General features: G+C 50.7%; 1 protein-coding gene across 2 annotated transcripts in view; it reads left to right on the top strand.

Annotated features, from left to right (window-relative positions):
- Window positions 1-23,183, top strand: part of Maf (MAF bZIP transcription factor) — a 312,248-nt gene that overhangs the window by 147,234 nt on the left and 141,831 nt on the right. The window contains exon 3 of one of the 2 annotated variants that reach the window (XM_077792931.1): window positions 1,901-1,918. The exons of the other annotated variant lie outside the window; for it this stretch is intronic. The gene's annotated coding sequence lies outside the window, so the exon portion shown is untranslated. Of the gene's footprint in view, window positions 1-1,900; window positions 1,919-23,183 lie in introns of those variants that run through there. 2 annotated transcript variants of the gene reach the window in all.

Below are 23,183 nucleotides of genomic sequence, written 5' to 3'. Positions count from 1 at the left end.
CATATCCACCCATAAGCTAAATATGACCAAAAGAGAAAGGGATATGAGAAAAGCTGGCATCTATTAAACCCCAAGTGCATACCAGGTACAGCCCAGGCTACCTGCTTGCTCCTAAACTCCAAAAGTCCTATCCTTAGTTTAAAGAGGTGGAGACAAAGGAGCTCTGTCCTGAAGTCTGTGTGGCCCACTCAGGGTCTTATAGGCAAAGTGGTAGAGGTGTCCTTTTAGCCCAAGACGTGAGAAACCTCAGCACCCCTAAAAAGCTGAGAAAATCCAATGTGTGGATACTTTCTTTTAATTTCATTTCGTTGGAGTACTAATAAGCCCCAAAACAGAAAAAAAAAAATATCTGGCCCTTATGAAAAGCGAAGACACTTCACTTTGATGTCACTCACTAAATGACTTCTTTTTTTAAGCTAACTCTTAGGAAGTAAACAGTATGCCAAACAAGTCTCAAAATGCGGTTAGGAGCTGGGTGCAGAGGCACACGCCTGTAATCTCAGTGGCTCGGGAGACTAAGACAGGAGGATCATGAGTTCAAAGCCAGCCTCAGCTACAGCTAGGTGTTAAGAAACTCAGTGAGACCCTGTCTCTAAATAAAATACAAAATAGGGTTGGGGAGGTGGCTCAGTGGTCAAATGCCCCTGAGTTCAATCCCCAGTACCAAAATGTGGTTATGAGTATAAAATAAAGCAAAGCAATCTAGTGCCTTAGTCCAGCTTTATTTTTCCGGAAGCCTCTGTCCTCCGCACAGGATGAACGGTGATCCTACCTTGCCCTGTTCCCATGGAGAGTTCCCTGGCCAAGTGGGCCAGCTTTCTTTCCCTCTTCTCTGGCTTGGTGTGGAATGTCCATCGCTTTCCCCTGGGACATGTCTTCCAATCCGAAGAAGCCAAGAAGTGGGGGAAAGTCAGGTGCATGGGACTAAGTGGAAGAGTCCAGTCTGAAAAGCTCTGCCGACTCTGATCCAGTTCTCTCCTGTTCCAGAAAAGGCAGAACTGTGGAGACAGTGAAGAGGTCAGCAGCACTTAGCAGGCCTCAGGGGTGGGAGGGAGGGAGTGAAGGTGGCGCACAGAGGACTTTAGGAGAGTGGAACTGCTCTGCAGGATACTTAGAGCTGGGGACAGTCTAGTGTCAGTTTCTATCTGTCCAGACCCACACAGTGTGCAGCACCAAAAGGGACCCCAATGTAAACTTTGCAATTTGAGTAATAGTGCTGTGCCAAGATAGGTGGCCGATGTGTCACTCTGGTGCAGGGATGTTGAGAATGGGGAATCCAGGCATGGTGGGGACAGGGCAGGCGGGAAGTCTCTGTACTTTCTGCTCAGTTTTGCTGAAGCTACTGTTGAAAACAAGAAAAGCCCGCAGCTGCTTTTCCATTCTCGCTTCTTGGTGTGGGGAGGGTGCGTCGGCGCTGCGCTCAGAAACCTGGCCACGCTCAGAGGTTTTTGTTTACCTCTGCTGTTGCCCAAAGTGGGTGCCGTGTCCTTTGGTGGCCTCACGCCCACAAAATCACATATAAAGTGACACACACTTTGTTCACCATCCAAGAACACTGATGCACATCTGAAGGATCAATCTTATTGATTTTGTTTTTTCCAAGTGCCTCTGTCAGAATGAACACAAAGAATTAGCCTGTCTCCCCAATCCATAGGCATGTTATTGGATTACTGCACTTTTGCAGGGGCTGGCCACAATCACTGTCGCATTATTATTATTTTAATTTTTTTTTCTTAAAGAAGATGCAGAAGAATTGTCAAATAGGTTTAAACAGAAAATCATGCGTAGCATTCTTTTAAAATTTCACTAGTTCTTCCAGGAGGCCTCTCCATGAAGAGTGAGAGTGGAAAACATTTATTTTTTATTTTGTATTTATTTTTATTTTTCTTATTTTTTGCAGGAGATTTAAAATGCCTTGGGTCACAAAAGAAAACCAAGTTGGCAGAGTCTGTTCTCCCAGTCTGTTAATGACTAATGGTGATGTCCCCATAGCTGTCCCCCTAAAGCTGCACCCCTGATTTGTGCAAATAAAGTAGATTTCTTTCTCACCCCAAGATGGGATTGGTTTAGATTTTTTCCTCTGAAATATGGCATCTGGGATGGAAATCTCTCTGTCTCCAGAAATTCTCTTCACTGTGCTGTTCTTATTTGGCCTGTTTGTTTCTTCAAAGAGAAACCCAACAGCCCCAACCCTCCCAGAGCAGGCGTAAAGATAAGAGGTGACAAGGGAGCCCAGAGGGACCTAGCTCGGTGTGGCGAGGCCTGCCAGCCTGAGGTGGCTTTGCCAGTGTTCCCCTGCTGCCCTGGGTCTCCAGCACTCAGAGCCCAGGATCCCACGGGGGCCAATGACAAGGAGCCACTGTGCCTCTCGCCACCAGTGCCTTTTCCTGTGCTGCGCTGATTTCTGGAACACGGCGTGTTTGTGCTGATTCTAATGTAAGGGAAAGCCGGAGTATTGTGACACGGAGGGCTGACGGCTTGTTCCGCGGAAGTGTTCAGTTCTGTTATTTCCCTCCTTCCAGCCTCCCCCGGCTCCCCCTGGATGGGCCCAAACTGCTGTTTGTCCAGTGCTAATATTAAACCTGGGCGGGCCCCGATGGCCCGCACTGCCCCTGGCCCACACCTTCCCAGGCAGGCAGGAATGTGCTCTCTCCTGGGGGGGGACATTAATTCCGAGCTCGGCCCACATTGAGCCGGGTGCATTTCCTGCGCAAACAGTGCTGACATTTATGAAATCTAATTTAATAAATGTCTATGATATAGCCCTCATTAACATACCACAAAATAGCTCCAGAGTAGCCCATTTTAATCAAATAAATTGTTGCCGCCGTTGCCTCGGCCTGATCCTTTATTAAGAGGAGGCTGGGGCACCCAGCGGGGCTGGAGTTTGTTGGGGGCCCCGTGTGGGGACCCCACAGCTCCACCCAACCAGGCCGTGGGGGGCTCCTGCCTCTCCGCGTTGGCGGCTGATACGAGAAGGTGAAAAATGCTGATCGTAGATCATCTCCATAAATCTTGCCACAGTAAGTCACCGAACCCCGTGCCCTTACATATGGCAGGTGCCCGGGGAGCGTGTGGCCAGGTGTGAGCCGCGGTCTCGGGAGAACAAAAATCTGTTGCATATGAAAAACTTCCAGAACTGTTTTCTGGGCTTTGAGGGAGCAAGCCTCTTGCTTCTCCCCTCCTCCCTCGTTTTATTTATTTGTTTTGTTTTTTTTTTTTTCTTTTCTTCTCCCTCATCCTCTCACCACAGGGCTGCCTGCTTTTCTATTCCAATTGCCATCGGAAGAATTCCCAGTGTGCTAATTAGGAAATTTTGTGGTTTGCTAAACTTCCCTCTCTGTCTGTCACACAGAATGAGTGGATAATCACCCCCAGCCAAGGCGGGGGACAGGTACCAGGGCTTTTGTGCACAGATCAGGGGCTCTTTTTTTCCTCCGGAGCTGTTCCCAGTTGATCCTGAGGCCCCTGCCCCGTAGCTGCCCCAGCTAATGAGAAAGGCTTGTTTATTTTTAAAACTCAACTCTTTTTCCTATCTATCAGCTAAATTAAAGGTGACGCGGGAAGATGGTCTCTCAAGCCCAGCGGGGCTGAAGCCTCTGTCCTTGAAACAATATGAGATGGAACCGTCGGGCTTCCAAGTAGTCAAGAAAATTGGCCCCTGTTTTTCTGACTTCAGCCAGTTGCACACTTTTCTTTTTCCTTTTTTATTTAAAGGATTGCATTCTCTTGCTCAGAGCCAGGTCCACACTGGGGGAACCCCCGCCCAGAGGCAAGGCCACTGGTGCAGGGGTCTCTCTGGGTGAAAGCAAGCACAGCAACTCTGAGGTTTATCATTTTCTAAGAATTCCCAATTCCAGGCTCAAACACGGATGCTTTATCATGGAAGTAACGTGCGCCGGGCTCTTCAGCAGCCGCTTATCTGGACCCGAGAGGGGACACTCCTTTCCTGAGATACTTTATCCAAAACTCATAAACAAAAGCAACCTCCTGATATTTGGTCAACAAGAGAAAACACTTGGAAAGCCAGGCGGGAAGTAAGAGAGAGGGCCATGGCATGGGGGTGGGGGTGGGTGGATGACCCTCCGGCACCCAGAAAGGGAAGTTGGTCAGGCCCAGGGAGGCCAGGAGCCCCAGCATGCACTGTTGCCTCCATCTCTTTTCCCTTCTGCCCCTGTACCATCTGGCCCCCAACCCAGAAGAACATAACACAGCCAAAGAGCATGCGCGGACCTTCACCTCATTCTCGGAGCCCGGCTGAGAGACAGAGAAAACTTACCCTCTTTACCCTCCAAGTAGGGTGGAGATGGGGGCTGGCAGGAGGCCTCTTGGTATTTGGCACAGACTGTCAGACAGACTGACTTGGTGCTATTCTTGTGCTAATTATTTTACCAAGTGATATTTGATTGTTTCTATAAAAGGTTGATGTCAGTGTAACTCACCGCAGGCTTTTTAAAGACCTCAAGCTGCAAGAACGAAATGCACCCGGAGTCCATTAAAGAATTAGGTTCTCTCACTGCCCCCGTCTCCTGAAGGGGCCTCAGAGAGAAGGGGAGCCGCCGGGCTCTGCTCCCTGTGCTTCTGAACTCCTGCTCTGGGAGGAGTGAGAAACACCTCTATTTGCGAGTGTCACTCTTAACAAGGCCACTGGTGCAAGGAGTCACTGTGCATTGGGCAGAGAACTCTCCTGGGAATTCTGGGAATCCTGGCGTTTTGGGGAAAAAAGGTGTTTGCCGGAATTCTGGTTTTCCTGACTTGAAAATAAAGCAGGTGTGCTGATAAGAGTATTCTGATCACTGTCCCGGTGACCACGATAATCCTTCACTCCCAGAGAACATGCTGCTACCTTCAGTCGTCCCAAAGCAACAGTGGGGCTTCCCCAATGTCACTCGGAAAGTGCCAAAGCCACCCAGGTTGCCCCCTGCTTTCTGTCCAGCGGTGTCTCTAATTCTAGTCCCATGCCTCATCTCTGGGCAGAACTGGTGCTCCACGGGGAGTCTGGAGCCCAGGGTTCCCGGGGCCTGAGTCGTTTCTTTCCCTCTCACTCTGTTTCCTCATCGGTACCCTTGGAAGCTGGGGCGGGGGAGAGGGGCACTTCTGCCTGAATGGAATGTACCAACTCACGGCTTTAAAATAAGATTCTATGAAAGTCACAATAAATCGCTGACTTTTTAGCAATTTAATCATCAACCACTTCCTTTTTTTAATTCTCTGAATGTATTGAATCACAGTGAAGAAAAACAGAAGCAGTGGCATTTCGGAGAGTTTATACACATGAAACGTGTTTCTCATACTCATTTCTGTAGCACCCACAGGGTGACACAGCCTGCCTGGCACAAGACACTGCCCAATAATTCATGGGCAAATGAACCCTGGTCCCCAAGTCCCCAAGAACCCTGCAGAACACCTCGGAATCAAGCACTGAGGACCTCCGTCTGGGCTCTGCTGCGCTGCTCAGCCATTACCTGACGGTGTCCCTGTCTATAATTATTAGCAGTGAGTAATCGCCACCGCGTCCACCCGGGGCCCTGTGTGGAAGCTGAGGGGCACAGGCAGCAGCTGCATCCAGCCCCCAAGCCGGTACATCCCCTCTGTCACTGCTGCCGGGAGGGGACAGGTGGTGTGCTCTGGTGCACCCAGACACATGGCGTTCTGTTGACAGCAAACAGGGAAGGCCTCACCCCAGGGGGATGCTTCGTGGGAAGCTCAGATTTTATGGGGAGTGACATTCCAAGGCCTGTAATATAAGGTTCCCCAGGACTCAAGGGCGTGGCCCCCACAGGGAAGAGGGAAGCCAGCTTGTGTTGAAGGGTCTGTGGCTTGAGAGAAGTCATTGCTCCATAGATGAGGAAACTAAAGCTCAAGTGTATGGAGTGAGGAGCCCCCAGCCCCCAGCGGCATGCAGCTAAAGAGGGGAGGGTCTAGGAACCAAAGCCAGGCCCCACAGACTCATAGCCCCGCTCTTTCTAATAAGTCCACAGGCAGGAATGAGAGAGGAAGAGCTGTCAGTGACCCCCAGGCTGCAGGGGCTTAGGACACTTCAAAGCTGAAGAAAGATGATCCAGGACATGAGTGCTGACCATGGTGAGCTGGACCTCCCCTGGCCAGCCTCAATCACACACTGACCAGGCCTAATTTAGGGAGAGTTCTCTGCCCTATGCCCAGCTCTGCTCCTGGGCAGCAGAGGAGGCTTTGACAGCTGGACTCCTAAACTATCCAACTGTGTCCCTCCCTCCCTTCTTTTTTTTTTTCCTTTCTTCTCCAAAGATACATCGACTTTCCATCTCGTGCCAGCCTCTGTGCTAACTGCTAATGCAAAAAGAATGCAAAGCTAGCAGCAGCTGTGCCCATGTGGAGCTCGCCTTGAGGTAGAGGCTAGAGCTGCATGCCAGGATTTCTACTTCTCCCCTGCCTCTGGGCACATGACCCCTTAGGTTGGCATGGACATGTGACGGGTTTTGTCCAATGAAACGTGAAAGGACATAAGCATGTCACCTACGATGGAAGCACTGGAGAGCCGGGGCAAGATGACCCCCTGGTCTCTGTTTTCCTGCCTCCATGGCTGAAAACACATGATTAAAGTGGAGAAACCATAGATTTGAAGAGTCTGGAAAGCTAAGCTGAGACATGGACAAGTGTCCCAAAGAGGTCCTCGGCCTCAGAGTGGATACTAGATGCTTGGTTTTTTTGTTTTAGGTTCTAAGATTCGGGGCTTGTTTGTTATTGCGGCATAAGGCAGTGTATCCTGATTAATGAAACTACCCTCCCACCCTGTGGCTCTCTGTGACTTTCCTTTGGCCATATCTTTTCTGTGAGAGTTTGGTTTTCATTCTCCCTTTTGAGTTCCTTGAACTCCAAAATGTCTCATTTGCCTCTGTATCCTTGGTTCTTGGTTCAGAGTCTGGCGAAGAACAAGAGCTCAGCAACGTTGGGGGGTAAGTGGGTAAGAGAATAAGTGAACCAAGCTTCTCTAACCACAGAGCTGCTGGGGCATACGGCACTGACCAGAAAGGTATGGAAGGGTGGGCTGGTGAACTTGGGTGGCTGAGATCAGTCCAGCTAGTGCTGGGCCAGGATTGGAACTCAGAAGTGCTGACCACAGAGTTCATCCTGTTGACCTTCTACCATACCCACTGACCTCTCCTGGACTTGGCCTCAGGGTGCTGAACTTCTTCTTCTGCAGGTCATGGGTTGTGCTGATGGGCCTCATCCCCAGCAGCGACCCTTCCCTGGGGGAGTTGGGATTGCCCATGGGAGAATAGTTGACCAGAGACTACTATGAAGGAGAGGAACACATATTATTTGAATATTTACTAGGTCCTAAGTGGACATTATCTATGTGATAAAAGCATACATTATCGACACAAGTTGTGTCCCTAAATTCTCATAACCTTATGAAGTAGGTCCCATCCCTACCCTTGGGTCAAAAATACAGCACAGAGAGGCCAAGGGATCAAAGTCCCTCAGTAGCAGATCTGGGAGTTGACCCCAAATAAATCTGACTCCATAACAAGGCTGCTAGCAACTCTCATGGTGCATCTTGTTGGAGGGATCATGCGTGTGTGCATGAGTGTGTGTGTGTGTGTGTGTGTGTGTGTACGAAGAGAGACAGGCAAAGACAGAGAACAACTGCTTGGTGTTTGGCAGTGACATAGGAATCACTCTTTAGTACTCGCTGTTTATCCAAGTTTGTCACTTGTGTTTTTACAGGAAGCTGTAAGGACTTCCTGCTTTAACTCTCACAGATGCTGGTCCTGATAATTCCCCTATTTACATACCTACAAGGCAAGGCAAAGCCCTGAGCTGCTGACTCTTGTGGGATTTCAGGACAAGTCCTGATGGATCACCTCCTCCCTATTATCTCTCCTGGCCTCCCAGGGCTCCAGAGTGCCTGGGGGAGGGCGGCCTTTCCTCTGTACTTGGTGTGCCTGTTGATCCCAGGGCTGGGCTCTTCATTGGATTATGGCCTTTGCTCCTAAAGGCCTGCCCCTGGCTATAGGAACTGCTAGCCCCATTTTTACATAGAAGGGAACAAGGCTCAGCTTGGAGCAGTGGTTCTCCATTGGGCAACCATCCCAACTTGGGGGAGGCCAAGCAAGCCGAGGCCAGGAAACTGGTTCAATCCCTGCTGTGCACAGGACAGCACCTGCCATGAAGAACTGCCTGGTCCCAATGTCAAGGGTGCAGAAATATTGCCTTATTTACTTATTTAATTATTTGCCTTAGATACTTCATGCACATTCAAGTGTTAGGACTGTAATCGGACCCACATCTTCCGAAGCCAGACCCTCCTCAGATGGAGACGAGACAGACTCGAGACCCCTGGACTTTGAGATCTTGTGGGAAATTGCAAACAAAGTCAAGGACATAGTGGAAAATCCCGGAACAGGGCCCTGGTGGGAACTTCGAGGGAACAGGGGAGGTCAGAGGAGGCCTGTGGAAAAGGCAGAGCTCAGGCCGAGTCTTGAGGGAGGGGAAGCTGGAGAAGGTAGATCAAGGGGGGCATTATCTTTGGCAGCAGGTGAAGGTCCCTAATTCCAGTATCTCAGGGAAAGTCAAGGGCAGCTAAGTGCAAATCAGTTCCAACATCCCTAGGGGGCCAGGTAAGGTCCTTCACTATCTGGTCCCCACCTCCTTCCAAGGGTCACCTCATGCCTCCCTGTCTCCACCCAGACCCCCCTTCATGCCCAAGTGCAGATTCTAGGAGCCATCACCCATCTGCTGTGTCATCCTGGTCTCTAGCCTCAGTCCATGCTCTTGGGTCTGGGAGAATGCCCTTCCCTGTCTGGGCAAGATGACCTGCTCTCGACCCCATTATGAGCAACTCAAACGCTGCCTCCTCCAGGAAGCCTTCCTGTATCTGCCATGCTCTTCCTTCTCTGCTCTCATCCCACATCACAGCCCGACATACCACTGGCTGCCGTGGCCGACTCCCTCAATAGAACACAGCAGCTCCATGTGATCGGAGCCCTGGGTGACTTCATACAGCCAGCCCTCCGCACGGGAGATTTCCACATCTGTGGATTCAACCAAAAGGGAAGGGAAAATAATCAGGAAAAAACAAAACTGTATCATTGTGGAAATGTACAGACTTTTTTTTCCTGCTATTCTCCGAACAACATGGAATAACAACTATTTATAAAATTACATCCCATTAAAGACGATGGTAATTTACAGATGATTTCAAGTCTGCGGAGGGTGTACATTGTTTATAAGCAAACACCATGCCACTTGTATCTGGGGCTTGAGCATCCATATGCTTTGGTACCCTCAGAGCTCCCGGGGCACTGCCTTGTAGTTATGGAGCGACAACTCTTCCCTTCCACCTGTGCCTAGCACTGGGCAAGACCCACGAAAGCACCCTAGGACAGGGCAGTCACTACTCCATTTAAATCAGATCGCTACTTGTGGGTGGGCTTGAGGCCTGCAGAGAGGGCCCAGCAGCTGCTGTGTTAAGACACAGGTATCTGTCGTGGGACAAGCCCAAGCCAACCTACCCACAAGCAGAACTCAGCTCTAGTGGGCTGTGCACGGTTCAGAAGCACCTGGCAGGCTCCGAAACACAGATGTCTCCGTCCTTTAATTGAAAATGTTCTGAGTGGACAGAAAAAGGATGGAGCTACTTGAGAGTCTTCTTGTACATGTTTCCTGAAAAAAAAAAAGAAAGAAAATGGTTACTTTCTTTTCACATGATCATTTAGTTCGCTGATTCAGTTAAAAGGCATCTATTGAATCCCAAGATCAGTGAATTTCAAATATTATTTTTTTTTTTCTCTTTGAAGTAGACCCTTCAAATACAAGCCCAATTTATAAAGTACATAAAAAGAACCGCAGCTCAACTCAGGCTGAGCGTGGGGAGGGGAACGTGGGCCCTTCTGGTTCGGTCCCTCTGATGTCACCACAGGCACCCTTCTATGGGGCCACTCACACTCTAGCCCAGGTGGTGGCCCTGTGGTCCCCACCCTTACAGTGGGGGGTCGGCAAGCACAATTTGAGCCTATGTGTAATCCTACTTTTTAGAAGACGTAATAAAATGTGCGTATGTCTACAATTATAATAAAACATGCATATTTCTCCCACTCTCTCTCATGGGCAAAGAACTTCTCCTATGACACCTCGGACCCGATCTTGGTAAGGGCCGGAATGAGACCCTGGAGCGCAGGGGCTTGTCTTTCCTTTCCACATCCCTACCCCCTGGCTTGGTTTCAAGCACACAGTAGGTGTTTAATTTGTTGTTTGAGGAAGGCAGACGGAAGGGGAAGAAAAGAAGGGGAAAACAGAGAGGTTGAATGTGAAACAGGAAGGAAGGAAAGAAGCTTGCGATCGATGGTTCATTATTAGTTCAGCTCACGATGCAGAAGCAGAGGTGCAGTGTTTTCAGCCTATTTATTTAAACGAGATGGTGAGCAGAGGAGACTCGATGGGAACCCAGGCCTTCCACCTGTAAAGTGCATGTCCTTAAATTATTCCGCACATCCTCTCGGTTTGCGTTCACAGGCCTGTACACCTAGGAACCCATCCTCCTGTGGGATGGGCTTCTTACTGTAAGAAATTGGCAAAAGATCTTCCTCCCTCTGAGCAGGAAGATCAGATCCCAGATCTTGGTCCCTGGATAGCACCCGTCCCTCTCCTCATGCCTCAGCTGCAAGCCGGAAGCCTGGGCTCCAGCTGAACGTGAAGCACTGGAGTCCAGGAGCAGCCGCCATCCAGGGCAGGCTAAACCTGATCTGTTTTTAAATCCAGCTGTCACGACATCGGAGTTCTTCTGCATATTCCATTTTTATAATGAAGCTGCGCGTCTGGAAGTGGGGGGGAATCTTGGACACGGTGTGGGGCGGGGGTGGGATAAGCAACCGGCACGTGGCTTCTGCGATCACGGGCGGGACTTCCCCACGGGCCGTGCTGTTGTTCCCGGGTCATGCTGTGGCTATGATGTTAGGAATAATTAAACCGCGGTTCAGTGAAGTCCCCATCGCAGGAGCACGATGGCAGGATTCCACCCCCCCACCCGAGACTCACGCGCACGGGCGGCGCACACACAAACTTTCAAAGGGCTTGTAACAGAACAAAGCACAGTTTTCACTATCACAAAATCTTTATGGATTGCCATCCTTGAGGTGAAGTTATATCCTTTATGGTCACATTTTGGTAGTTTCCTTAAATTATTGAAGGCATTTCGTAGGGCCTGCACTCTTGGAACAGAGCTGGGAGCGAGGTCCCCGTCCCCCCGTCTGGAGGTGGGTTAATGATGGTGTTCCTTGTGCTGCGCGTCCAGGACACCGAGGTTAATAAAACCCGTAGCTCTTCTTCATGGGTGCCAGGGGATGGTTAATGTTCAAGACTGTGCAGGACCTCCGCTTAATGTTCCGTATGAAGGATGGCGCTGCCAGACGACACCCTCCCCGGTGCCAGGCTCGCATATTAGCCTGCGCTGGAAAAGGGGCCGAGCAAACCCCGGAAGTTAGGTGCTTCTTGTCCGGCGGAGTGTGATGGCCGGTGGCCTCGTTGCCTGGTTGTCTGAGGTCAGCTTCTCTCTCTGCAGAGAGTTCTGGACAAGGAGCAGGTTGAACTGGAGCTGGGGTGAGGGCAAGTCTCTCCTGTCCTGGTGCCCCCCTTTCCTCCTCTGTCCCTTCAAGTGCAGGATCTGGCTCTGCCCTCCTTAGGCACATGTACATAGAGAGGCCTGGGGGACTGTGGGGTGGATCTCAGTTTCATGACTACAATCGTAGGCTTTGGGTCACTGGAAACTGGAGTCCTATCCCAGTGTCAATGTGCTATGGATAGAAAGTCCATTTCTTCCCTAAATCCCTGCACTGAAATCCAAACCCCAATGTGATGGACTCAGCAAGGAGGCCTTGGGGAGGTTCTGTGAATGGAGTCCTCATGGTCGGGTTTTGTACCCATGTAAAGGAGGCCCCGGGAGGGTTTCCCCATCTGCCCCACAGCAGGAAAGCACCATAAATGAGTCAGAAAGGGGTCCTCACCAAACCCTGAATCGAATCTGCTGTGGCCTTGATCTTGAACTTCCAACCTCCAGAAATAGGTAGAATAAAGCCCGTTGTTTGTGAACCGTACCCCAGTCCATGATGTTCTGTCGCAGCAGCCCAAGCAGACCAAGACCAAGCGGGACCCCTGGCCCCTTGGGACAGCTGCCTGACCACTCCGTCTTGCTTTGATTCCTGCCAGAAACAGGGTGACTCAGGAGTGACCCTGGGAGGAAAGAGCAGGCCAGTGGGGACAGCAACAGCTAAGGCATTGACCAGTCACCATGGACAACTGGAGGCAACCCCCCGGGGACCTTCAGGAGGCAGCCTAGGAAATGAGGGAAAGGGAGCTGGGGCATTTACACACCAGCTCCTGCCAGACACTGGCTGAAGGTGGCCCCCTGCTTCAGACCTGCCCTTCCCATGGCAGAGTGGGTTCCTGCAGCCAGACAAAGTCTTGAACAGAGCTTCTGTTGACACTGGCATTTGGAGGTAAGCATGGTATGCCCCGACATGGGCAGGCCTAGGTGGAAGGGAGAGGGGTGAGCTTTGCTACCTGAAGTCCAACGTTCTTCCTCCCCACCATGAGACCATGGCTTCCAACCTCTTAGCTTTGTCTTGAGAATTAAGCGAGATAGTGCAAGAGCCCAATAGATATTAGTCATGATTATTGCTAGCCAAAAGAAAGGATTTATTGGGTGCATTAAGGTCTAGTTCAGATCTGGTCAGAAGGTCTAGTGAATCTCCTGCCTTTGAAATGTGCTTCAAGGCTTAGATATTTTGCTATTTTGGAAAATAGACATCAGTGTATAGTTGGCGTTCAAGGGCAATAGAGGGATAGATGCTGTGTGTCAAAGGAGTGGGCTTTCCTCTCTTGGACCAGACTTCCCTGCGCCATGTTGAAATGGGAGTAAAAGCAGGCCAGAGGCATTGCATCCCAGCTGGAGAGAGATGACCTCCTCAAACGATAAGTCTGTAGTCCAGCTTGTCATTGCTCCAGGTCTCTGGGCAGAGTCCTTCTCTTCTTAGACCATTGGTCACTTTGGTTCTGTCAGGGGATTTCTTAATCCAGAGTGTGAAGCAATGTCCCTGTGTACATGCTCAGAGCCTCTCACTCAGACTCCACCAGAACACAGGGCCGTCCACTCCTCAGTCTTTGTTCCCTCCCCTGGGGTCCCAGGGTAAACTCTGTGGAGTCTTAGATGTGACATGGGTTTACAATTTTGACATGACACAGTCTCTGCCATACTGCTGTGTTAGGGAATGTTGGGATCTCTGTATCCACATTGTCACCAGGTCTGAAGAAGGGTCATTAGAGAGGCCACCTGGACTCAACATCTCCCAGCATCCAGCGACACAGCAGCACTTTTGTGTGTGCTCATGTGATTGGGTGTTGACCACGAGTACCTCCAACCTGGACAAACGTCATAAGCGCACGTTAAATGAATGAGCTAATGAATGAAAGACAGAGTGTGGAAAGGCACTGGGAGGTGAGAGAGAGTGTGAAGGGAGACATTTTGAATGGGAAAAAATAGATTTGGGGATTTGCAACTTCATTAACTGCCACCCCTTGAATTGTGCTAAAAGCCAGGAAACCAAGCCAATACTTCCAAGTAAATCTGAGATTTCCCTTTTTAGTTTTGCAAATTCAGTTCTTGCCTGCTGTCATCCACTGGGGAGACATCCCCAGTCTTACTCACAGTTATGAATAAATAGTGTTTGGGCTGTTAAAAAAAAAAAAGAAGAAGAAGTAGACGAAAGATTGCAGCACGTCTCATCTCCATGTGCGTCATGAATGGACTCCACAGCGTCCCGTGCTGTAAGCAGAACTGGGCACAGGGCAGGAATGAGCCCATCCTCAAGGCGACCTTAAAATTCTTAATGGGAAAAATTATTTTAAGTATCCAGACACTGAAATGCATGTCAAGAGTTCCTCCAAAGAAGATGTCTTCATCACTGGGTTTTGACAAATAACAGAAGCGAATCCAAGTGCAAAGTGTTTCAAAACAACCCCAAGTGTTTCTGGAAGTGAGTGGGATGCACAGCACCCACTGCGCGGATGGAGGTGAGCACATTGTCATTGTGCTCTGACCACCACTTTACCCAGCCCTTACCTTTTCCAGGTGAGAAGCACCATGGAATGAAGACTCACAGCTTGCCCTCCCCAGGAATCCAAGCCCTAAAGAAAGGCATGCTGGGAAATCATTTTGACTCTCAGGGTCCTGCACCTCTGGTTTCTATGGTGATGTTCCATCTTTGAGTCACCCTCCTGCTCATTCTTTTGTCCAGAAATGTATAGCCAGTGTTTATCCTGTGTTAGGGCCTGTTGTCAACAGTGTCCCTGTCCCCATAAGGAGACTAAACAAGCAATCTCAACCCGGGACAGGTCTTTGTAGAATCCAGAGGTCAGGGGGCACCTGTTCTTGCCTTTGGGAGCTGGAATTGAGGCTAATATCTAGACTGGCATTTAGAGTGGCAAAGATGGAGACAGGCCTTGGCAGTGGGTGTGTATAAGGCAGAGAGGTCTGAAAGCTGTGTTGGAGGAGCCTCCCTAATCCCTGGAAAGTGGAGGGGTCCTGATGCTGAGACCTTCATGTTCAACGCCTTCCTAGGGACAATTGGGCTGCCTTTTTATCAGCCTTCTTTGATTGGTATCTCAGGTGAGCACTCACAATTCTTAGGCACACATTCGTCGGCCAACAGCCAGCCCCTTCCCTGCTCCAGAGCTTCTCTTAGTTACGGACAATTGGGAACCGAATGAGACAGAATCACTCGTTTTATGGGGTGTAAGGTTTAGCAGGGAACCTAGAGATGCCAGTCAATCCCCAGCCCTGAGTGAACGTGTCCGAATGTTCTGACCACCCTGCCTAACCCTGGAGAACAAGGTCGTGAGGACTTTGCTACAATCATTCACATTCTACAGACGAGGAAACAGAAGAAGAGGTGAGATCACCTGCCACATCAAAGAGGCAGAGTCCACCTACGAGAATCAGGATTTTACCCAAGACTGTCTGGCACCAGTGCCCTGGGCCTCTCCTCCCCAGAACAGGATTCTTGTAAATAGGGAAAGAACCCAAGGCTCCAGGCCTCCACGCAGGCCCACCTGGCCCCATGCATGGTCGCTGGGCTCTCCTGAGTGTGGGTGAGGGCGTCCCCCAGACCCTAGGAGTCCTCCACATGGACCCCCCAGGCTTGTGCAGTTTCTGCAGTGAGAGCCCCGGGGAAGCCGGGTGGGGAGGAGGAGGTGTGGCCATGCTGCCCCATCTCCAGTAAGTTGTCCCTACCCCCTTGGTTGGGTGCCAGTCACGGAGGTTCTAGGAACCTGCAGCCGCCCCTCTGGCTTTTATTTGACTCCACCCGGGCACCTCCGACCTTTCCCCTCAGGCCCGCTGGCCGACCTTGGCCTGTCTCTGGCCTGAGCCGGGCGCCAGCACTGCTCCTGGAGCTGGGCCAGGCCCTGCCCAGGCCCGGCCTCTCCCCTAGGCAGGCAGGCCTCCTGCCAGGGCTTCCCTGTTACACCACTGGGGCCGCTGGGCCTGCAGGTGGGAGAAGCCCCTGCAGGGAGGTGTCCGCCCGTCTGTCTCTCTGACTCTGCTGGGCTGGAGCCCTGCGCAGCCGCCCCTTCTCCACTTGTTTCTGTCCCCTGGACGCTGTGTGGAGCTGATGCTTATAATCCCACCTGATCGTCACTTTTCCCCCAAAGGCCCCGTGGGGAGGGCCACACCCTCGTTTTACAGACAAGTATGTTGAGGATCAAAAATAAAAGCAGTTCTGCTCAAAATCTCAGGTAGCTGATAAGTGACAAGCTGAATTCAAACCCAGGTATTCCTGACCCCACAACCTCTGGTCCCAGTCACTTTGTAGCCCTGTGACTTGGGGTGTGTCATCTTCCTCACTGTCCCCAGTGTCCTCATCTGTCCAATGGGGATAGCAAGAACAGCCCATCTTCAAGGCTCTCGTGAAGACAGAACGCAACGACCCTAGACAGGAGCCACGTGGGGCACCTGGAACCCGGCGGGTTGCTGGTCAGTGGTAACTAACTCCTATGCCCAAGTCACCACGGGGCTGGTGCACCCACTTCTGCAGGGAGTGCCCGTCGGCCTCCCGGCTGGGCCTCGGCCTCTCTGGTCCTGGACTCTGCTCTGCTTTCTTGCCTGGCAGTCTTAATTGCTTTGTTTTCCTTCTGATCTGCATTCTGCACACCGTAAGGACCAACGACTTCTGCACTTATCTTTGCTATTAATATTTCTGTGAGGGTACAAGCTGGATGCCAGAGTAGTATCCTGTTATTACTTTTCTATTAAAACTCAAACATCTATTTTCCCCAACTAATTTAATGTCTTCAACTGAACTAGCTTATTTTACAGAAAAAAAAATGGACCATTTGAAGTGGGGAGCCATCCCAACACCACTCCCCAAAATATGTGAAGTGCATTGTCCAGAGATCCTGGGTTTAAACGGCTGCTCTTTCCTTCAGATGCTGTGTGACGTGCAGCACCTTGTCTAACATCTCCAGGCTTTTCTATTCTATTTGGCAACAGAGGACCGAATGTGCAGAACACGCTTCCCAGTGTTTTGAAGAGAGAACGGCAACCCAGAGCCTGACATACAGTAGGTGCTCAATCTAAGACTAAATCAGAATCTGCTTGGAGCAGAGTTAGAAGCCATAGGTAATTTGGAGAGTGGAAAAGGGAATGAAGAAATGCACTTTCCGTGGATAAACCCACTTGGGAAAATGGAATAGTGGAGCCGAGAGGGCCCTGAGCAGGAGCAAGGACCCAGCACCACACTGTCCCCAGAGGGACAGGACTTGGGAGATTGCAGTGGGCAAGGTCCAAGGCCACTGCAGAGTCGACCTGTCACTTCCTGGTGAAACCTGCAGCCTTCCTTGAAAGCAGGGCCAGGCCCCCTTATCTGCAGCTCAGAGTCCGCGCCCAGCCGGACGCCTGTGTGAGCCGTGCTGCGGTTATCAGGCCTCTCCCCACGCCGCTCAGCTGCCCAGACTTTGGACAGCACAGGGCTTGGATGTGGCAGCTCCTCCTCCCCTGGGGGATACCCCAGGCCATTTCTTAACATTCGTTCCCAATAAAACAGGGTTGAAAGTCAACGGCTAGGGTTTCACAAACAGGATGACAAGGCCAAGATGCTCCTGGGGCGCCAGGACTCCTGGCTCTTGTCTCCGGCTGGAGAATCTGTCTGAGCACATTGCAGGCAGTGATAATATGGGACCTGTTTGCAGGGAGGTGTGGAATAGAAAGATCCAGGTCGCCTCTCTACCCATTTCAGAGGTGAGGAAACTGGGAAGCAAAGGACTGGATGCCTGGGAAGCTCTCTGTCACCCCCAGCGCCTCCTAGGCTCATGTGCTGGGTTTGTGCTCTGAGCACACCATGCATTAACGTCTCTCAATACACAGTTGGGGTTCTCCTGACCCCACTGGAGGCCAAGGAAACTCTACCGACGTCAACCAAAAGTCATGGTCAGAATTTGCAACTAAACAGCTGGACGTGGAGCCCCCTGGTTCACTCTGTGAACCACAAAGAGATGCTGGCTCACCCAGGGTCTCCCTCCAGAGGCACCGAGAACACCCTGTGACACACCCTTCCCTGTGGTGGGGTGTCCTGCGCACTGTGCTGTGCAGCGTAGACTGTCTCCCAGCCTCCCTGGCCTCGACCCCCTAGATGACAGTAGCACTCACCCCCTTTTTGTGACAGCCCAAAGTGCTTCCAGACACTGACTATTTTGGGGGGTTTGGTGGGACAGCCCTGGGGAGAGCCACTGGATGCTTATGACTGATTATGGTTATAATTGACATCATGGTCGTGATTGTGAAATCTGGGTCAGTATCAAGTTCACATTTGGGCAGGTACTGACTCAGATAAGCTCCAGCTGGAGTGACCATCTAATTCATTGCTCAAATGAAGCCCCTTTGGAGATGAACTTCTGTTAGGATATGGGCACCTTTGCCACCCTCACAAGCAGACTGGGATGAGTGCTTGCCCTCTGTGGCAATTCCCTTCTACCTGCTCTCCAGGTAAAATGGCCGGGTGTGTGTGTGGCATTCTGCAGCCTCTTATTTGTTATTAGTTTCTTTCTATAGGAAGCTTTTGCTAGCTTATGGGCTCTAAAAAACACAGCACTAACTCCTACTATCTGTCATACCCTCAAAGAAAGCCCTGGCTCAGCTGCATTCACAGACAAATCCTTGATTTGCTTAAATTTGGCAAAAAGGAAAATAACAAAAAGAAGTTGGTGCCAGTTCTCTTGCCCTCTGACCATGCCAAGGCCATGATGTTAGGATTCTCACCATCAGCACCTAAATCATGGAGACCAGGTTCCACATGAGAACTGCTGGGGAGGACCTTTCTAGTCCATGCTGCTGGACCTCCTTTAACTGGGGGTGGTGGCGAGCAGTGTTCCCTTCTTCCCACATGTGATGATAGTGCCGGTGGCGGTGGTGGATGGTGGTGGTGATGGTCATGGTGGCGGTGATGATAGTCATAAGAGCAATCATGGCGGTGCTGAAGGTGATGACATTGATGGCAATGGTGGTGGTGCTGGTGATGACGATTGTCACAATGATGCAATGGTGGTGATGTAAGAATGATTGGGCACTTTCCAAACCAACTTGTTCTAATCCTGAACACTGTGTAGACTTTCTTCTCTTCCACCTTACTTCAAGCAATAATGCAGTCTGTGTCCTCACTTTATGGAAGTGGAATTTGAAGCTCTAGGAGGATAAGTAACTTGGGAAAGTTCTGTGGTTGTTCAAGGACAGAGTCAGAACGTAAGGGCAGGTTTGTCATCTCCAAAACCCAAGGAGTATGGATGGCCCCATGATGTGGTATAGTCTCCACCAGGCTAGCGGTCAGCTCTCCATGGAGAGCCTCTTCCAAGCATGATGCCCAGCACTGAAGAATCAAGAGACACATGAGAGTCTGTGCCTGCCCTCCAGGAGCACCTGATCTACGTCACCAGACAGACAGCAAAGCAGACAATCAGAGCAGAGCCTGGAGCCTGTGTTCCCGGTGACGTTCAGGGAGCTGCAAGGTGCAGCACGTTTCCTGAACCACTCCTTGTTGGGAGGCTTTGTCTGGCCAGGCTCTCTGGGAGAGAGCATCAGAACAGAGGCACGAAGGGGAAGTGGGAGGTGAGCAAGAAATGAGGAAGACAACGTCAGACGGGGGCCAAGCTGAGCAAGGCAGGCTGAGGTGGAGGGGATGAACAGTCCACCATGGATGTAAGAGTCAAGTCCAAAGTAGGGACACCAAAGGGTGTCTCTCTCTCTCTCTCTCTCTCTCTCTCTCTCTCTCTCACACACACACACACACACACACACACACACACACACACATACACACACACACATCATCATCATCATCATCATCATCACCATCATCATCACCTGCCATCTTCTCATGCTTCTTCCACCAGTGGGTCATGCACCCTTGTCTGTCTTCCACCTCACAAGGCATGTCTGTCCTGGGGGTCACGTGAATCTGAAGGAGGGGGGAGTTAAGGCTGCAGGTAGAATTAAGGTCACCAATCAGCTGCTTCCAGGATGGATCGTCTGGGTGGATCCCCAACGAAAGGATGGGGGTCCTTGTAAGAAGGAGGCAGGAGGGCCACAGTCAGAAGAGGAGCTGTGACGGTGGCAGCAGAGGTTGGAGCAACATGATCTGAAGACAGAGGGGGAGCCCCTGGACTGAGGGATCCGTGGCCTCTAGGAATTGAAAGGCCGAGGATGGGGGTGTGCTCCCCGGAGCCTGCAGAAGGAACTCAGGGCAGGAAGACCCGGGTCAGGCTTCTGATCTCCAGAACTGTGAGGGAACAGATCTCGGGGGTTTTCATTGACTACTTTCATGAAAATTTGTTACAGCAACAACAGGAAAGCACTCCCACACCTTTTGCTCCAGAATTGGGCCATTCTTTGGGTGTTGACAGGTAAGAGGCAAAGTCCTGGCAATTTGGCTGGATGCAAGCTGTCGATGCCTCGGGTTCTGCTAAGCTTCTTGGGTCTTGGGGTCTTCCTTCGTCCACCAGGAGGGTCCTCAGGCTTGGTGGGCAGTGGGATCCACTCCTGCCCAGCCTGGCCCTAAGCATGGCTGATAAGGGAAAGTCTCTTATCAGTGACCATAACCCCCTGGACAGAGCCTGGGTAGAACTAGGGCAGGGAGGGAGCCAACAGGCCCTGGAGGTCAGGAATTCCACACGTAGGGCCACCATCTGTGGAACTAGAGTCAGTAGGTGACATCCTATCTGCCTTTACCACACAGCTCTTGCTTTCTTTGTTTTTTTTTTTTTTTTTAAACAAAAACTTTAATATTATAGTCAGGCAGCTGGGGTTTTATTATTCATACTGATTTCTAAAAAGGAACATTCTGGCTTTAATTAGAATGAAAAATACGAGCAGTAGAAATATTCAAATATCACACGGCTTCATTATTTACACCATTGATTCTGACTGGCAGATAAACACAGGGTAAAGCAGTGCTCTGCACTATTTAAAGAACAAAGCAGTGCTAATCTCCTCTAACTCTCCACACGGATGGGGTCCTGAGCTTTCCTTCCCTTGGAAAAGAGAATCGTGTTAAAAAAAAAAACACACACACAACAAACTGGGTGCAGGAGGCCATGCCCATGTGAAGACCTGGGTTGTAAAGGGATTTGAACCAAATGACTTTATCACACAGCAGCCTGTATTTAATGCACGCCGTGTGCCAGGATGTTAGTAAACGCCTCTCATCCCCTGGCCGCCTGAATCCTGGCAACTTACATGCATGGCCTAAGAATTGTATCTCCCTTTACACATAAGTAAGCTGACTTCAGAGAAAATTAAGTGACTAGTGCAGCCACCAGGCCACAGAGCGGACTGCCAGAGTGCGCTCTGTCTTTACCACCCTGGAGTGGATTCAGAGCCTGTGAAGGCTAAGGGTTGGGATGTCCAGGTCTCGCCCCAAGCATCCTAACCCTTGAGAGAGGCAGGCAATGGTGCTTTTTAAAGATCCCCAGTGACTCCGATCTGCAGTGAAGTTGGGACTGTCCTGCTCAAGTTCCCAGAAGCCTCCTCTGGAGGAGGGCTATTATTGACCCATTCTAAAGGTGAGGAACTTGAGCCTCCGTGAGGTCATGCGATACCCAGGTTGGAATTTGAACAGAACATTCTGGAATTCTCGTCTTTAACCCCACAGTGTCTTTCCAGAGGGAAATGTTTGTGGGTCAAAAGAGGCTTTTTCCGGGAGAGTGCATTGCACCTTGGGGACATATAAAAATCGAATCGAGCTTTTTCCCATCCTGTGATTTCCACTTCTTTGAACAACCATGAAAGTAAAACTCCCTTTGCTGTGAGCATCCCTTCTTTCCTCTGCTGTGTTAAACCCCTAATTAAGTTCACCTGGACTGGTAGGTTTTCTTTAAAAGCTGCAACAGCTCACAGGCTTGGTCCATGTGGACCTGCGCTGGACCCAGAAGGACTTTTGCATCCAAGCCTCAAGTTGCAAGGCCTCCTGCTGCCCCCAGCCCTGGCCTGTGCTCAGGGAGCTTGTCCTACAGACAGCCTCCTCCACTGCAATGCCCAAACAGGGCTAGAACCCTCCTCACACAAGCGGTCTAAGTCACTTTTAATTTGTCATAACTAAATAGGGACATGGCTGGTATCTCCAAGACTCCAAGACCTTGAGGAAGAACTTCCAGTTGGAAGTGTGGGTGTAGGAGTTGCTCAGTCTGCAACCTGATCAGGGAGCATTTGCTGCAGGGTCTGATTTTGTTCTAACTTGTCTCATAGCCTCCTGTTTGTCACTCTGGTTCTCCCCACTGTGTCGATGTCTTCGTAGGGCCTTCTCCTTTGACCCCAGTCTTTGGATAAGGGCCCACCCTATTGCAGTATGATCTCACTTAGCTGATTACAAGTTTTCAAATACAGCCACACTCTGAGGCATAAAATGGTGCAGTATTTACATGGAACCTACCTACATCCTCCCATATGCTAGACATGAATTTTGGGGAGACACAGTCCACCTGGCACACGTGCCTTCCACCTTACCAAATCAAAGCTACTCAGCTCCATGGTCTTGTGAGATACATGTTGAATCATGCCACCTTCCTGAGGATACTTTTCCTTGTTGCTTTCGGAATAAAATCCCACCCCCCAACCCTGCCGCAGTCCAGCTGCAGCAAAATAACTGGGGGGTGACGAGCAACTTGTGTACATTGATACAGCTGGAGTGGGAGCCGTTTATTGTAGTTTATTTATATATACATTCCACACCGCTTATCTTAATTAACATAAACTAGATACAGCAGTCAACCAATAAGGAATCTCCACACTTAATGGCTCGCTGGCGTTACTTCACAAACCACTCCCTCTGCAAAATGCCAGGCGCCATCTTGACTTGTTTACAGACTCTAACACAACCCCATTTTCAAGTCCTGACAAGCCGAGGCCTGGGTAGCCTCTCTGACCTCCGAGGGAAGCACTCCCGTACCCAGGGAGCAACCTCAGCCCTGGGCTGGGCCCACATAGACAGGCCCTTGCCTTGGCGCTCCTCTCTGCCTGGAGCAGACCCCTAGCCTAGAACAAAATTCAGCAAGCAATGGATAAGGTCCTGTTGTATCTCCATCTCTGTGCTCTGTGCTGGGATTCAGAGAAGAGCATGCACTCTGACCAGCTGGGGAAAACAGACCTGAAACCAAATCATTCAAATGCAGAGAGACACAGCCTGCAAGAGGTGGGTGAACTGACCGCCCGGGAGGCCCCGGGAAAGAGGAGCCACTTTGGGCCCTGGGACAAGGAAAAAGTCAAGGAGAACCTCTTGGCTGACCGGACTTCTCAACGGTCTGGAGGGAAGACTTTCTGAGTCCTGGCTGCCGGGAACAGAGATCCAACCATTGCTGCAAGAACAAGCGAGTGGGCTGAGGCTCTCCAGGACGGCCTGTGGCCGGGACAGCTCTGCGGTGGCCCTGAGCTGCTCTCCTGTCCCCACCCAATGTGCCTTCTCTCAGCATTCTGGCCTTGCCTTGCTGCCTTTATGCAGAAATCCATGAGCAACCACACAGCGGGTATGACGGGAGGATGCACACCGCGGTTAAGAGTTGATTTCCTTTTCTGGGCACTGGAACATGGCAGAGCCTACTTGAGAGTGGTTTTGTTGTCCATTGAGGTTGTCCATAGACAGTCGTCCCTCAGCATCCAGAAACCTCCC

The sequence above is a fragment of the Urocitellus parryii genome, chromosome 15 (assembly GCF_045843805.1).
Source record: "Urocitellus parryii isolate mUroPar1 chromosome 15, mUroPar1.hap1, whole genome shotgun sequence".
Taxonomy (NCBI): domain Eukaryota; kingdom Metazoa; phylum Chordata; class Mammalia; order Rodentia; family Sciuridae; genus Urocitellus; species Urocitellus parryii.
The sequence above is the reverse complement of the archived record's forward strand: the minus strand, read 5'-3'. Positions and strand labels throughout refer to the sequence as shown.